Source organism: Urocitellus parryii, chromosome 5 (assembly GCF_045843805.1).
Source record: "Urocitellus parryii isolate mUroPar1 chromosome 5, mUroPar1.hap1, whole genome shotgun sequence".
Classification (NCBI taxonomy): domain Eukaryota; kingdom Metazoa; phylum Chordata; class Mammalia; order Rodentia; family Sciuridae; genus Urocitellus; species Urocitellus parryii.
In genome coordinates this window covers 55,450,524-55,469,406 of record NC_135535.1, presented here as the reverse complement: position 1 = coordinate 55,469,406, position 18,883 = coordinate 55,450,524, and positions in this window count along the sequence as shown.

Below are 18,883 nucleotides of genomic sequence, written 5' to 3'. Positions count from 1 at the left end.
ATTAATATATGTACATAGGAAAGTTATGTTCCATTGATTCCATTGTCTTTCCTATTCCTATCCCCTTCTCTTCCCTTGATTCCTCTTTGTCTAATCCCCTCAATTCCTGTTCTTCCTTGTCTGTCCCTCCTTGTTCTGGGTTAGCATCCACACATTAGAGAGAACATTTGGCCTTTGGTTTTTGGAATTGGCTTATTTCACTTAGCATGATAGTGTCTGGATCCATTCATTTACTTTTATTTCTTTATTTACTTTTAAAAATAAAGCCACCTTTTTATCTTAAATGTTTTTTCCTAATAAATTTTTGTTGGCAGGTAATAATCAAACACACAGACAAATAAGTGTATGTGGGGAAGCCTAATTCAAATACTTTACATAATAATAAACCATATTACAGAACAATGTGTTGCCAGTGAAGCAGCATGTTTAATGCTTTTAAGGGATGGAATTTTAGAAAACTCTAGATATTTGTTTATCAAATTTAAACACTATCTCTTAAGGCTGAGAAAATTAGTAAGTTTTTCTTTTTATTATTCTGTACTTTCCTTATTTTTGTTAAGTGAACATGTATTACTCATGTAAATTTTCAAACAATAAAAACCAGTTGTCTTGGAATAAGAATCAAATCTTTTTTTTTTTTTTTTTAATTTTGAAGAGCACTTTGAATCATACTAACCATCCTAAAGAAATTCAAATTTGGTCTGAGTGAAATGTTCCAGACTTGGTTTAGCCAAGGAAATGGCATGTTTTTCTAGAGCATGAATGTGTATCTCCTGTCCTCATTGGATAAAAATGACAAGATGAATGAATAAAGAATGGATACATTGAGGAAAATGTCTCAGAGCACACATGATAATCGTTATAACATTTGCTATATCCATATTTTGTAAATTAGCCAAAGATATTTTGCTGATAACAATTGGAGTGCCATTCTGTTCCATGAATTTAGGCCTCTGAATTTTCAAGCAGAACTTGATTATTTGAACCAGTCTGGCACTGTAGCAGTTCAAGTAGACCATAAATGTGCATGCAGAACTAGGCCTTGGCACTAATTATGTTCTGCTAGTGTAGCCACAACCTTATTTATTATGCTCAGTACTGCAGTAAATTTTATCACAGTTTACGCTGCCTGTTGAGATTTAGCCAAGAAGAACCTTGAGTGGCAAAAGCTACTCATAACTTAAACATAATCTGATCTTTATAGCATATTATGGTTCCGACCTACAGAATCCTAAAATGGATACCCAAACATCAAGGGATATGCAACTGATATCTATTGCCCTTAATGCTTATGAACCCCAGCAGGAGAAAGAGTTTGCTTTTCTGTGTACCTCTTTCTCTTCCTGACCCGAGGCACCTTAATGACTTGGAAGATATAAATGGAGGTTCAAAAACAAATTCAGAAATCATATATTCTATATAGTTGTGCATTGTTCCTACAGATTTTGAAGTTTAATTTATATTGCTAATAATCTTAACAGACTATAGGAGGTTTATAAGTGCGATTTTTATTTCATTACCCTAGAAATTTGAGAATGGTGTGTCAGAGACAGGGATTGCAAGATCGCCGGGACTGGAGTGTGCACTCCTGGAATGGAAAAGGAAGAAACACACTGTAGCTTGAATTGAAGTAAGAGAAGTATGGAGCCAGTGGAGGGGATAGATGGTAGTTATATCAGAATGCCAGAATATAGTGGGTTTTGAAGCATTTAGAGTCTGATTCTTTCACCATAAACTGAAGTAAGCAAAAACCATAAACAAACAAAAAAAAAACATACAAAAATATACAAAAAAATCTTAAAAATCCTGTTTACTACTATGACTAATGTATAAACTGTTAAACTTTTTCATATTGTCAAAAATACTGTCCAAATAAATATTTAGCAAATATAGCCTATGTAGATGATTAACGCCAATGATTTACCAATCTTCAAATGCTAACTTTGTGTTCAAGATTTATTGTTTTTGTTTGCTGATTATATATTATCAAGGAGTAATAACACTTTGATAGAATGGTATTATTCATTTTCTTATTCTTAAAAGTACTATTATAAAATTCAAGGAAATAGCGTGTACCCTAAGCACTACCTTCTAATGCACATTGTATCTCCTCATGTTATTATAGCTTCACTTCAAGTAAAAATTAAAATTCCAAATTGCAGGCTGGAAGGGATTTAATGTCATTGGTTCCAACCTCCCACATAATTAAGAAATCCCTGTTGTTGTTAGATATCTAACAATATCTCCATTAAGGCAAAAGTTCACAAAGCAGCACACTTTTTCATCTTGATTTTATTTTTTAATTGGGGCATTATAATTATACTAGATAGTGGGATTTGCTGTGTGTGACATGTTCATACTCACACATAACATAATTTGGTCAATTGAATTGTTGAATAACTCTATACTAAAGGTCTCCCTTCTATTTTCATGAGTCCTTCCCCTTTTTTTAACCTTCCTATTTTTCTCGAGTTTCCACATATGAAAGAAAAAAATTAACCCTTGACTTTGTGAGTCTGACTTATTTCATTTAACATGTTCTCTAGTTTCATCCAGTTTTCTGCAAATTATGTAGCTTTGTTCTTTATGGCTATGTAAAACTTTACTGTGTAGATATAACACATTTATTGTATCCATTCATCTGCTGACCAGCACCTGCCCTGGTTCCACTCATGATGAAATCTCTTACCGTGAACTTTTTTTCCATAAAAAGAGATTTAAATTGTATGGTTCCAGAATTTTGTAAAAGATTTCTTTGCCAGTACTATGAATTGAAAGGAAACTGAAAGCCATGTATTCCTGGAACATTATATAAGGTTCATAAAAATCAAAGGCCTATTTAGATTAATAAATAGGGAGAAGCTATCAGAATTATGAGTATTAAAATGCTACCAACATTTTTTTTTTGCAATTACCATTGTATACAAGAGTTCAAAACTATTATCAATGGTCAAGTTTAAACATTTATGATGACTGTAAGATCTCCAGCTGAGAAATAGGACTGATGGGACTCCCTTCTGAATATTGTATTGGAGCAGCACCAGATTAGTGGCTACTTCTGGGTTCACTATTAACACTGCAGATGATGGACCTGAAATCATGCCTGTGCGGACAGGCATGGCTCCCACTCAGCTCCACTTCTGTGACTATATTACCAATAATCTCAATGGAATATGCTAAATTTTGTAAATGTGATCTCTCTTTTGTTATCCTAGAAATTCCCAGGTAAGTGAAATCAGTAATTTTAAGAGTTAAGACTGCGTACCCACACACACTGCAACATTCATCACAATATCCAACATAGAGAAACAAAATAAGTGTCTTTTGACATATGAAAAAATTGTGATATAAAAAGAAATCAAAAGGAGACAGAATCAAGGTATAGAGGCAGAATATCAACAGGTTACATTAGGTCACTGGCATCAGTAGTACAGTATTGTTCATTGTGTCATTGGGCAGGTTAGAGAGTTAGCAGCATTATGCAGCTTATTCTTCAATTACATACTATAGTTGCAACGTGCAATGTTAGCAGCTTTGTGTAGCTCTCAAGAAAGTCCATTATTTAAAGTTACTGTTATGTGGACAGGTTCAGGCCCGGGGAGCTTGGTAAAACATTGTGGTTGTCTAAGAAGAGAGTCTCTCTATTCCTAAGAGCTGTGTACCTGAGATCAAGGTGGAGGCCCACAAGACTCTATCACAGAGTCTGCTCATACAGGGCATTGCTATAACAGCTAGGCATTTTGTACCTTTGCACAGAAATTTTCCAAAGAGCTAGGCATCCTGTACTTTCGTACAAAAACTTTCCCAGTCACTAAGCATGCCACAGCCATGAAGTCATCAGAGACTCCAATATCAAACACAGAACCCTTACAGTGATCACACACACACACACACACACACACACACACACACACACACACACATTATTCATCATTAACAAAGTAAGAAAATTCTCCTACTTGTGGCAATATGGATAAATGAAGAAAAAATACTAAGTTAACTAGCAGGATGCAATAGGAAAATATTTCAAAATTTCACTTATGTGAGGAACATTAAAAATATTGATGTGGAGGAGTGTAGAGATGCATGTCTGTTATCCCAGCAACTTGGGAGGCTGAGGCGGAAAGATGGCAAGTTCAAGGGCAGTCAAACCAACTTAGCAAGGCCTTAAACAACTTAGTGAGATCCTGTATTAAAAAAAAATAAGAAGGACTGGGGATGTGGCTCCATGGCAAAGCACCCTGGATTCAAGCCCTGTTAGACTGTTTCATTGTTTCATTTCATATTTTCAGGAGCTCAGACCCGGTAGGTATCATTCTCCCATATATTCTCATTATTTCCAATATTATTCTTTCTTCCATTGCTACTACTTTTTCTCATATCTTTCTTACTTCTTTAAGCTACATTCCTTCCTTTTTTGGGGGGGAATGCTTTATGCTTTATTTACTGTTATTAATTTAGTCTTTTCTCTTAGGTTTTTTTCTAATTTATTATTTATTTCTGAGATAATTTTGTCTTTTATTGTTGTTGTTGTTGTTGTTGTTAAATTTATTCATATAATTTCCTATATTTATTTTTCCCCCTTTTCTGCTTGTAATTTGTAAATTTCCAAGTCAGGGTTGTTTTATGCCATAAAATACTTACTCAAGTGTATTTCATTCTTTTTTAACTACAAGCTTACAGTTTTTCTGCTCATTGATTGGTATCTTAAGAGGGAAATGATGTCCTCCTCTTTAAATACAGTAAGTCCAGATACTTTTTTTTGCTTGTTTGTTTGTTTAGTGATGGTGTGATCATGAGCTACAGTTGTAAATTTTTTTAATTTTATGGGTTTCTTTTGCATTTCAGAACCCCCAAATTCTCCTTATTTCTTTTATTCCCTTTGCTATCCCAATGCCAAAGGATGGTTCTTTCTCTATGTTTTTTGTCTTTTCCTCTCTAAAATCTATGCCTTTCAACATCTAACTTTTAATTTCCACCTGGCTCTTTAAATTCTTCCCTCCTATTCAAAGCATACTTGCTGTATTTGAATGAAATATACTTTGAGATTTATTTTCTGAGACCTGTGTTCTAATATGTATGTACACTTTTAGTATTTTCAGACTTAAGTTTGATTTAACATTTTTTATTGAAGTACCTGATCAAACTTGGGCCCTTAGATTATCTTTCCCCTTCTGCTTTCTATTTTTTCTTTTCCTATTTTGATTTCTTTTTATTTGTTTTTTCCTTTGTTTTGGGTTGCCCTTGATACAACAAAGGTGTATGCCAACAATATTAAGCTGGGATGGGAATATAAAAGTATGAAAGAGGATTTGGTATTTTTTTTCTTTTTTCTTAAAGTTAAGTAGAAAGTTGACATTTTTTTTTTTTGCTTGAAATTATGCCAAGGACATATTTTCTCTGTTATTTGGTAATGTTCTGGGAGATAATATTAGTAGGCAGGTAACAAGACTGTTATCATTGTCTAACTTCATTCATTATTTAAAAATGTTTTCTATAATTTCCAATAATTCAATATTATATGAATTACACAAAAATTAAAATGTTAATTAGTCTATATTTGCTTGTTTCCAGGAGATTTTAATTGAAACAAAGTGATTCTCATTTTCTCAAAAAAAAAACAAATGTCCAGAACCTGTGTACCTACACAAGTTATATCCATCACTAAAGTAAGGTACTGGGAAATAGCTGATTTGAAATGCTTTCAGAAATAGTTTTTCACAGACATTTAAAAATTCTTTAAATCTTTTTAGCTAGCTAATATTTTTGGTCCTCAATGAGAATACTCTGCTTGAACTTAGAATCATATTTATTATATTTGACTATTATCACAAAATTAAACTCATTATCAAAGGGCGGAATTTTTCTGTTGTTTATTTATAGATAGTTTTTCTGGTACAAAAGACAATTTAGAATACTAATTAAAATTTTTAGAAAAGGAAGACTACTTTGAAAGAAAACACACAAATTGAGATGAATAATGCCAGTCTTTCTTTACTTTAAAAATATTTCTCCTTATCTTACAGCTGCAATTCTGTGAATAACAAACATGTTGAATATTCATACAGTAACTATTTTGATTTTGTTATAATTTCTTTTCATTTGGCTTGAGATATTTCCCTTGAAGGAGGTGTCTATAAGCTCTCTCCTGACCTTACCAGGAGTAGAGTTAGTTAATGGCATGCGTGTCTAATGAGACATAATAAGAATTTGCAATCAAAATACATGAAACAGAAGAAATTCATTACTCACAGGACTCAGAGGGTAGGTCAGAGGTGCTTACAGAATGCTGATGGGAAGTCCAGAGGTGACACACAACTCAACCAGCAGGTGGGGAATGGAAATGGGTCTGCAAAACTATATATTAAGTTCTATTGGTGCTGTGCTATGGGCTTTCCCATGGGAATTGTGGACTGGCTATTTTAAAGAAAATACTGCTGAAGGCGGGGGGGGTCTTATTTACATGGTTCTGACATTGATCATGGAGTTTTTGCTTTTTTTTTTTTTTTTTTTTTTTTTGTACCAGGGATTGAACCCAGAGGTGCTCAAACACTGGACCTCTGGTCCACATCCCAGCCCTTTTTTGTATTTCATTTAGAGACAGGGTCTCACTGAGTTGCTAAGTGCCTCGCCAAGTTGCTGAGGCTGACTTTGAACTCACAAATCTTCCTGCCTCAGACTCGTTACTGAGATTACAGGTGTGCAACACAGTGCCCAGCTGATCATGGAGTTTTTATCATGTTCAGCAGTTATGGGATAGGCTGGTTTTTGGGTGAGTGAGGTAAGGAACAAGTGGGCTATATGTAGAGGGAAATTTATAATTGTACCTAGCTGAAAGAGTATAGCAGGTTCTCAAACAACTTATGTCAGGCCTAAGGATGGATGCTGTCATAGCAAATGTATTAAAGAAACTTATAATAGTAGTACAAAGAGTTCACCCTTTCCATCTCATTTCATACATCAAACAAAAATGGAGAGCAGTGTTATTTTAATTATAGTTGAATTCAATAGACTTGTATGACTACTTTGATATTACAAATGAAAAATATTCTAAATATGAAGTTGTATTTGCTCAAAGATATATTCCTTAAAAATTTCTCTTAAGTTAATTCAAAAGAAAACCAGACTAGTTTTAATATTTTAAGAGACACCTCAATTTTTGTTGATGCTTTATGCTTCTTAGAATTGTGTTTCTATAAATATCTTTACCAAGTATTTTTTTCAGACATGTGGTTTTCTTAATATAGAGATTTTTATTGTCTATGCATATGTGTTGCCACCATATATAATAGCTGTTTGATATGAAATAATAAAAAGCAGTGATTACAAAAATGTGAAAGGCAATCAAAATATAAAATTCTTCATACTTATGCTTTTCAAATATACATATTTCATTTAATTTTTGTAAGAAAAGACATTAATTTTAAATTACCCTCAAAATGTTAAACGTTTTAAAGAATCTGATCCCCTTCCATATATTTCTTATTTACAACACAATCATCTGCTGTTCTTACTGTAAAATTCATGACATTAATTCAAAATGAAGATTTAGACTAAAGAAAGTAATCTATCATTTTGTACCATGTATTTGCTCTTTCACATTCCCATGTACTGAAGAACAACATGCCTCTCGCTCTTAGGGTATGAAAGGAGGTGAGATAGAAAGATGACTTATGTTAGGATACTTGGTTAAGGTAACCTCATGAGTATGAAAAATTTAGTTTTAACAGTAAATTATACCTCACATATTAAGATAGCCTAAAGCAATGGATAATAAGATATATTGATTGTTTCTTAATTGATGATTATAAAGATCACATTATAAATCCTGTCCTGGTACTATTGGGAAGCCTAAGAAGTCCATTTACTAATGAATTTCTTCTTATTTAAATTCACATTTAAAAGCTCATATACATGGCTGTATAACCAATGTGATTCTGCCACCTGTACACTTGGAAAAAAGAAAAATTATACCCCATTTGATTCAAATGTATGATATGTCAAGATCATTGTATTGCCATGAGCAACTAATAAAAAAATAAAAATAAAAAAATAAAAACCCACCTGATATTTTCAGAGGTTGAAATGCATATGACTTTCTGCTCTTTTTCTTTGATTTGCAAATACATTCATAATTTATATTTTTTCAAGTAAATCAGAGATACTTAACATTGTTTTAGGAAATTGCTTTCTTCAGGCTTTATTCTTACAAATAATATTGGTTTATATCCAGTCTCATAGTATTATTTGCTTGGAAATAAGAACCTGTAATCCAATAGAAAGTTCCTAGTTTTAGTGATAAATGATCATTAATCTAATTAGATCCAACTAAATGCACTTTGAGCATAATATCAAGTGTAACATTCTTTTTTATTTACAAACAATGCAAAATCTAATTACTTCTGCAGAATTTATGTGTTATGTAAATTTCTTGGCATGTTAATATAGTCTTTTTCTTTCCTTTTTTAGACATCAATTCAACAATCATGTTTTTATAAGGCCATTGGAAGATGTTTACTGTTAATTCTTCCCTCACTAGAAATAATTTCACATTAGCTATAACCTTGTCCATGATAGATCTGGCATGAAATTTTTATAGGGAATTTCAGGGATTCCCAAAGTTGTTTTTCTCTCAAAATGTTGAAGGCTTATTTAGAAAAAAGATGTAATTAAAGTGAACAGAAATGTTGGCAAAGAGAAACCTAGATCAGAAAGATCATTCATTCCCTTATTCCCTAAAAACAGAATGTTTTTAGAAATACCTTTGGCAGTTGAATGCATTAATACAGTGCTTGATTTAGGAAAATTGATGCAGTTTTAGAGAGACTCCATTTTATAATCTTGAAATAATTATGTTAAATATTATTTCCCCTTGATTGGAATAAAAGTAAAGATTAATCAATTTTTCATAAATCGCATGGCGGTCTGAACTTTTTTAAAAAATAACTTACCTTGGAGTAAATACATATAAAATATCAACATACTTTGTTGTTGTTGTTCCTCATTATAAAGCTGAAGAAGAGAAGTTTACTTTAGGCTATTTCCTGTCTTTGAAAACCCACATTTATCAAACTGTTTTTCTAGTTTTGCCACTTTGTTCAGATATCATTTATATAGTAGGTTTGAGTTTTTAAATAAAAGTGTTGAGAGATCTAAATAAGTGTGCATTTAGAGTTCATTAATAAAACAAGCTAGATAATTGGACTATGATCCCTTCATAGTCAAAGTTATCTATCTTTGACTTGTGACCTTTTCTCAGGTCCCTTGTACCTTTTTACCAAGAAGATCTCAGATTTTTTTTGTACCTATACAAACAATGCAGCAAGCATCTGGAAGCTTCATAGGAATATAGACTCAACTTACCTCAAATTGCTGAATGAGAATTTAAGATTCTCAGGTGATCCAAAGACACATGAGTTTGTAAGAACACAGTGATATTCTATGTCAATGCTTAATGTACTTCAGTTCTGTTTACCTAGAACACAGTGGTTCCTAGAAAAGACAGAGATAATCCATTAGGCTTGATGCAAAGGTTTCAGTAAGCCATCTCTTGGCTATTGCACAAGATGATCTCAAATCATAAACTTTATAAAAACGATTAAACATATAATTAGACTTTCGTTAATTTTAAACCAGTACCTAATGAAAAAAATTATCTTTTTAAAAAAAGAGTTTTGGCAGCTTATTATTTTAATTATATGACTAAATAAAAATTATAGTCATGGGCTTTACTTGTGGGAAGTCTATTAAACTTAATATGTTTAATAATATGTTAAATAAACTTAATAATTGTCCAGATAATTCCAATTTTCAGGGTAAAATTATTTTTGAAATTAAGTGAATTCTTAGTAAAGAAATATTTCAGAATTTGTATCATATACATTATTTTAGTAAGATGAATAAATATATGCCATGTGCTTTATAATAGAATGAAATTAAGATATTCAGGTAGAGAGAGAATGAATACAAAAATAAAATGGAAAAAAAAACTCATAAGAAATGAGCAGGTTTGGCTTTCATTTGCTTGTGCTGGTTGTAAAAATTCCTGCAGGGAATGCCATGATTTCTTACAGATTGTCACTTCCTTTGTTTATTATTACATGCAGTAAGTTAACTAGAGCTAATATATTTCCAGGTTATACAGTGAAGACTGAGAGGTACAAAGCCTTTTATCAATGTAATGCATTTACAGTGCAAAATGTAGAAAACAGCTGATTAGGAGAGGCTGGTTAGCTTCTGAAACTGCTTTTATGCACAATGCTGCCAACACAGAACCTAATAGGCAAGGCTGCCAGTGGAAAACATCCAAAGAACTGCTGCCAAGAAACATGCTTCTTCCTGGAAATGTCCCCTAATTTGTTGCTTGAGTATCTAATACACATGATGATTGTACATGAGCACTAATAGGAAAGGAGAAAAACAATTTACCACACACAAAAATTAAAAAGGCATTAAGAGGCAACATGTCTTACAGGAGTGTGATATTCATGGGCCCATGTACAAGACTGAAGGTCATTATTCAGGTATGTTCTCTTCACATCACACTTCTCGTGGTTCCAACTATCTGTCTTATGAAGAACTCAAAGTATGATATTATTGGATCTCAAACTTGGCTGTACATGTGTCTTGAGAGCCACAGCCAAATCAGGATGGTGCCTGGCATTTTTCCAGAAGGGGAAGCTCCTGCTGCCTCTGGTGCCCACTACTGTTGAGCTCTCGTGGAGTTCCTAGAGAGTTCGCATGAGTTCACAGAGTTCCCATTGAGTTCCAGTTGAGCTCTTGTGGAATTCCTAGAGAGTTCGCTTGGGTTCGGAAATAAAGTTCTTAGTTCCTGCTTGAATCTATAAGTGGCTCATGACCTCCCGGTTATTTGTGCCCAGCCAGACTGGCATTTGGTGGCCCGTGCAGGGAGCTCCTGAAGCTTGGGGGTAAGTGAAACTGCTCACCCCTGAGGGCAGGGCGAGAGAATGGGTGACCATTTCAAAAAACAATGTGTTCTTGTTTTGATTTGTTTTGTTTTTGTTTCAAGCTGCCTGTCCCTAGAATTTTCTCAGACAAACTGGGGAAAGTGGTTGGCACAAGGTTTGAAGTTGTTCGGCCCTGAGGAAGAGATAGAGATAGACCACAGATGCACATGTCAAGAAAATAGAAAAACTGATACAACGAATTTTTGTTCCGTTTTTGTTTCATTCTGTTTCAGTTTTGTTTTGTGTTATCTTGTTGGGTTGTATTATCTTTGTAGCAGAAATATGGGGTCAGAAATTAGCAAAAAACAAACTGAAAGAGTGTTAAGTAAATTGCTAGAGGAGGGAGGCACCCCAGTAAAACCAAGAACAGTTAGGGCACAAGTTGATACGATACAAAAATGTAGCCCATGGCTTTTTAAGGCGAAGTTGTTGAATATATCACAATGGGACCATCATGGTGAAGACTTAAGGAAGAGGGAAAAGAAAAACCCAGGAACTTTGCCAGTTGGCACATTGCCATTGTGGATGATAATATGATGTTGTTTGCCTAGTCCAAAGCTTTCAGTTCAGATTATGGTAGAAGACATATTAGATCAGGAAAAAGGGAGACCTCTCGAGATAGTCAGAAAGGAGAAGAAAGTTTAGAGGAGAAAAAGCTCTCAGGGAAGAAGTTACAACAGGAGGCTGCTGCTAACACCGTTCTATCACCAGAGGGCGTAATTCAACCAACAACTCCACCTATGGAGACAACATATGCTGAGTGGCCCTCAACCCCCATAGTTGATAGATGGGATCCTGAGACAGGACCTCAAAGATTAGCATGCTCTGTATTTGAGGAGGCAGGAGGGCAGCAAATTCACCATGCTTTAGATTTCAAAACAGTGAAGCAGCTGAAAGAGGCTGTAACAACCTATGGTCCTAAAGCACCCTTCACTGTAAGTATGGTCGAATGCATTACCAACTTGAACATGATGCCAGAAGATTGGACTAGTATGTGCAAAGCTGTGCTAAATGGAGGAAAATATCTGTTATGGAAGGTTGCCAATCAGGAATTTTGAGGGAGACAGCTAGGCGAAATGCAGCAGCTGGTTATCCTCAGAGAAATCTAGATATGTTGTTAGGAAAGGGACCTTATGAGGGTCAGTGGCAACAAATTAGATATGATCCTGCCATACACTCACAAATCGCTTCAGCTGTGGTTAGGGCACGGAAAACTTTACAGGGGCATGGAGATTTACAAGGTCAATTATCTAAGGTAATACAAGGAGCTAAAGAACCTTACTCTGAATTTGTAGATAGGCTTATACAAACAGCTACCAGATGCCATTAATAAAACAACTAGCCTATGAACAAGCAAACAGATGGTGTAAGGAGGACATTAGGCCATGAAAACATGGAGATTTAAACACATATATTAAATTATGGAGAGACATTAATGAACAAGGGCAAGTCTTGGCAGCTGCAGTACCACAGGCGTTAGGTGCCATGCCCAAAACATGCTACAATTGTGAACAAACAGGATATTTTAAAAGGAGTTGCCCCATAAGAGGAGGGTTTAACAAAACTAAGTATCAAAGGGGTAGAATACCAGGTTTTTGCCCACAATGCAATAGAGGAAGGCATTGGGCTAATAGAAGTCATTCTCAAACCATAAGGTACTCCCTTATCAAAAAACGGACAAGGACCAGGTGTTTACCCACGATAATTTGGAGAAAAACATTGGGCTCCATTGCCAAAAAATGGACAGGGGGGCCCTATGCTCCAGGGCCCACAACCACAAATATACAGGGCATTGGAGGAACTCAGCAACACCATCAGGGTAGTGCCCAGGAAACATTATCCATTAGATCCCTCATTAGACAAACAAGAGGGAGCACAGGTTTGGACATGTGCACCTCCACCAGAGCTGTACTAACTCCAGAGATGGGAGTTGAAATCATCCCCACAGGGGTAAAAGGACTTCTTCCCCAAGAAACAGTAGGCTTATTATTAGGATGCAGTTCTTCTACTCTAAAAGGACTTATGATAAGTCCTGGGGTAATTGATCCCAATTATGAAGGTGAAATAAAAATTATAGCCAGTTCTCCAAGGGGTATATCAGTAATTTCACCAGGAGATAGAATAGCACAGTTATTAATAATACCCAGGCTATATGATAAATTTTCCAGTCGTACTATAGAAAGAGGTACCAGGGGATTAGGCTCCACAGGAGTAATTGGGCTATGCTTTCTTTAAATTTAGATTCTCGCCAATGCTAAAACTAAATATTCAAGGACATGAATTTAATGGGCTACTGGATACAGGTGAAGACCTTAGCATTATCTCTCATCAAGAATGGCAAAAACATTGGCCATTACAACAAGCCTCTCAAACCCCTGGAGGCCTAGGAGTGGCAACTAATCCCCATAGAAGTGTGATGCTATTAGATTGGAAGGATCCTGAAGGATGTGAAGGTACTATACAGCCATATGTTTTGGATCATCTTCCTATAAATTTATGGATATGTATTGGATCATCTTCCTACAAATTTATTGTTAATGTTAGTCCTAGATTAATTAGGACTAACATTAACAGTAAAATCAATTCAAATCCTCCCACTATTATGGCTAGACAAGGTATTAGGAAAGGAAAAGGATTAGGATAAAAAGTACAAAGTATAGTGGCACCAATACAAATAAATCAAGAAATAGATAGACATGGATTGGGTTTTCAGAAAGGGTCACTGAGACAATAAAAATTACTTGGAAATCAGAAAGATCAGTATGGGTTCCTCAGTGGCCCCTGACTAAAGAAAAGATACAAGGAGCCCATGACCTGGTCAAACAACAATTAGCGGAGGGACATATACAACCTTCTGTATCTCCCTATAATACTCCCATTTTTGTCATCAAAAAGAAATCTGGTAAATGGAGATTATTGCAAGATTTAAGAGCTATTAATAACAAGATGGTTATTATGCAACCTGCTTAATCGGGGATCCTTCAATTGTCTGCTTTGTCAAAAACCTGGTATGTTTTAGTTATAGATATTAAAGATTGTTTTGTTTTTCCAATTCTAATTCATCCTGAGGATAGTCCACGTTTTGCATTTACTATCCCTGTGCTGAATCATGAAGGTCCTGATCAGAGATATGAATGGAAAGTACTCCCTCAAGGGATGGCTAACAGCCCAACTATGTGTCAAATTTATGTTAACAAAGCAATCCAGCCACTTAGAAATCAAAATCCTGAACTACAAATATTTCACTATATGGACGATGTATTATTAGCACACAAAGATAAAAATACATTGCTAGAATGTTATGCCACACTTATAAAAAATTATAATCTAAAGATAGCAATAGATAAAGTACAATTAAATTTTCCAATTAATTATTTAGGAGTTCTATTATCCTCGACAATGGTCCGTCCACCAAAAATTCAAATATGAGTATATCAACTCAAATCACTTATCAACTTTCAAAAGTTATTAGGAGACATAAATTGGATAAGGCCTTATCTAGGCGTACCAACAGGAGAGTTGGTACCTTTATTTGATATCCTAAAAGGTCCATCCAATCCAAATTCACTCCACATGTTAACACCTGAAGCAAGAAAGACATTAAAAATCATTGAAACATATATGGAAAATATGCATTTGGATAGAATTGATATGTTTGCCTTTATTACTTATTGTACTACCAACAAAAAATATTCCTCCAGGAGTATTTTGGCAAGAAGGTCCATTATTATGGATACATTTATTTTATTCTTCTAACACTATTCTTAGTAGGTATCCTGAGGCTGTAGGACAATTAATACTCAAAGGAATAAAAGCAACAAAGGGAGTGTTTGGAATTTCTCCCAATAAAATTATTACTCCATATACTCTGAATCAAATTGGTGAGTTAGCTAGTGGGTTACTTACTTGGGCAATAATCATGTGCAAATCTAATGTTTCATTTTGATAATCACTTACCATCTAATCTTTTGTTGTCTTTTGGTCTTCACATCCTGTAGTTTTTCCAAAAATTACAATAAAAACACCTATCATGAATGCTCCAAATGTATTCACTGATGGGTCAAATAATGGTACAGCAGCAGTAGTTACCCCTGATCAAGCTTTTACATTTTTAGCACCCAAACAATCAGCTCAAAAGGTAGAGCTTTTGTGATGTTTAAAGATTCTGTATTTAATTTATTTTCTGATAGTCAGTATATAGTTAATGCTATAGTATCCCTTGAAGGTGCTGGTAGGATTTCCCCTTCCTCTACAGTTTTCTCTTTGTTTTCCACTATACAAAGTCTAATCTGGGACAGAAAAGATCCATTCTTTATAGGACATATCAGGGCACATACAGGATTGCCGGGAGCCCTTAGTCTAGGCAATGATTTAGCAGATAAAACTACACATGACATACATATTTTTACTATGCTAGAAGAAGCTACAAATTTTCATAAATCCTTCTATGTCAATGCAAACAATTAAAAAAAGTGTTTTAAAATATCTAAGGAACAAGCTAGACAAATACTAAAACAATGTCAAAATTGTGTGACCTTTTTACCACAAGTTAATCTTGGAGTCAATCCTAGAGGACTGATACCTAACCATATTTGGCAGATGGACGTCACATACTTCCCAGAATTTGGAAAATTAAAATATTTGCATGTTACAGTTGATACTTCTTCTGGATTTTTGATGAGCTCCCTTCATGCTGGAGAAAAAACTAAAGATATTATAGATCTTTGCTTACAAAATTTTGCCACTGTGGGCATTCCAAAACAGTTAAAAACAGATAATTCACCTGGTTATACTTCTACCTCTTTTAAACAATTTTGCTCATCATTTGGCATTACTCATATAACAGGAATCCCATACAATCCACAGGGACAAGGCATAGTTGAAAAAGCTCATCAAACTGTTAAAATGACTTATTAAAGCAAGAAGAGGGAATTGAGAAGGGGTATATATCCCCCAAAGATAAACTTAAAATAACCCTTTTTACTCTAAACTTTTTAAATTTGGATTCATCAGGGCTTAACATATGTTGCGGAAAGGCACATATGTCCAAAAAAAATGTACATAAGCCCAAGGTACTTTGGAAGGATATTCTAACAGGAGAATGGAAAGATCCTGACCCAGGGATTATCTGGAGTAGGGGGTCTGTTTGTGTGTTTCCACAGGGAGAACAGCAGCCTATTTGGATTCCAGAGAGACTAACTAAAGCAATTTCTACAGACCAAAAAGAAGATGATTTGGCTCAAATCCATAACAGCTGATATCCAGAACTCCAGTTTGGCTATCCTTACATCTGCGACAGTGGTTCTCCCACACCTGGAGGCTAATGAATAATGAACACCATTAAGGCCTTTTTCAAATGTAAAATACCTTGGGGCTTGCTTGTGGGAATACTTTCAGAAACATATGCAAGTTACAAGAAGAAGGATGGGATATCAAAAGAAGAGTCAAACCCAAGTGGTAACCAGGATGCTTTTTTCAATATCTATTTTATTATTGCCATTTCCGGCATCATGAAGTTTTGTTTTGTTTCTTGAGCTCATACAGACCTAGGTTAATGTTTTTCTGATCAGTTCTATTTTTGACAGTGGAGGTTTTGAACATTGAAATGGGGATTTCACCTGTGAAAAGCTACAAGACCTTTACTATTATGTTATGTGTTGTATGTATTGTGTTATGTTTGCACACTTGTGTTATGTGTTGTATGTCTGTATGTGTGTATGTCCATATATCATATATGAGGAGTGCTCATGAAAAAAATGGATCCAAATATATACTTTTTTATTATTCACATGGTTTAAATTAAATTGGGTAAACAGCTGTTAAGGATTGTTTTAAAATATGAACAAAAAAGGAGGTTAACAGATCTGTTGACTGTTAGAAAGCTGACTAACACCATCAGATACTAGAAACAGCATCAGAAAGCTGACTAACACCATCAGATACTAGAAACATTGAAATATATAATCAATTAAGTCTCTACCAATTTAATTTTCCATATTTTTAGGAAATCTCTATGTTTTCCGTTTTGCCCTACCTCATCTTTTCTTTCCATAAATATTCTCTTAATAAATTAAATAATTTTAAAAAGCCCATGTTATAGTTACTACGTTAGCCACAAAGTTTTGTATATAAATATTTGGTTTCATTGTCAGCATGTGACTCCATTGCCGCAGTCTGGCTGGGCACAATTCAGGAGCCACTTGTCAAAAGAAACGAACTTTATTTTTAGAACACACACACCACACCACACAGCTCCTCAGGAAACACCCTCAGAGCCCAACTGCCACCACCAGCTTCCCACAAGCCTCTCCACCTCTCCCACTCCTCCTCCTCTTGAGGCCTATTGGCTGGGTTGCATGGGCGGAGCCAAAAAAGTCCCCCAATGAGCAGCTCCGTGGTCTGAAAGGGCAGGGAAACAGCCCAATGAGCATCACCGCAGAGGAGCCAATCAGTTGGCAGCTAGAAGTTTGCTGGGGCTGCTGTGAGCCAATCATCAGCTGGCAGCTGGAAGTTTGCTGGCAGCTGGAAGTTTGCTGGCAGCTGGAAGTTTGCTGGGGCACCTTTCGGCTGTGGCTCTCAACACTCCATGTTTTCAATCTCTGGCAAACCACATAAATAAAAGAGAACTATTTCATTTGAGACATGTAATAACTGGGGGACCAGGTACAACTAAGAGGTTTTGGATAATAGACCCTTTTATCTTTGAATTATAACTGTTTTAGTCCAAGGTGTTCCAACAGAATGATTTTAGTAAATGCACTGTAAAAACATTCTGTATAAATAGATCCAGGCTGTGATTTACCTCAATATTTTCTAGCATTTCTTATAAGAACTCTCAGGCATAAAATGGGGAAATGTTCCTATGATTCCCTAATGAGCAATGAGCCTGTGGGTTTTATAGCATTTCAGTAATGTATATAGTAGATCCATTTTATCACAGTATGGATCCAGTTATGAGCTCTATAACTAAGGCAAGATAAGCAAATACTGGGAAAATTTTAGAACAGTAGATAGAGGTTTAAATGCTTGAACACTATGATATCAAATATAACCAAAAACTTATACAAATTAAATAAAAACTTTGAAATTCTCATTTGAAATCAGAATTATGAGCTCACACTATACTTAATCTTAATGAATGCACACATTACTTAGCTTTTGTTACTGAAAATCTGTAAACAATGATCCACTTGGTAGCAATGTACACACATTGACAAATAAATGGTAGTGTGAGATATAATTTGTGGGGGAAAGGTGAGAATGATACAACATTAAGAAGATTATCCATAATTTAACCATCTTTGAATTAAGTTGATTGCTACATGGAGATTCATTATGTGGCCCTTTTGTGGAAGTTTGAAATTTTCTATATAATTTAAAATGAATCACGATACTTTGTCAAGTCTCAGCATGTTTGTTCATCTATGTAATGAGAATAAAACCTAACAATTACTTTCATATAATTACTTTTTGGTACATAATTTCTATCTACCCAGTATGTTTAGAGAGAAATCAGGATTTTTTTAAAGGCCAAATTTCTGTATGATATTTACTGAAGAAGTTACCCCAAAATAAAACATAACTTACAAAAAGAACTGTTTGTTGTATGGTAAGTCACTATTATTAAGGTAATTTTAAAGAAATCACATCAAAACAGAAGTAAAATAATGGAAGATTCTTCTTACCATTCTCCTGATGAGTTAATGGGGCAGTTGTCTCTCAAACTCCATAGACTTGTGGTGGGCATATAGAGCTATGGATCACCACTATGAAGGAAGGCTTATTACCTTGACCAGGTCATTTAACTTGTCTCATTTATAAAATAAAGAGTTTAACCTAGATTTTCTTGAATATGATTGACATGATCAGCATAGAACAATTACAGTTGATTATATATAAAGAGATGATACCATTTT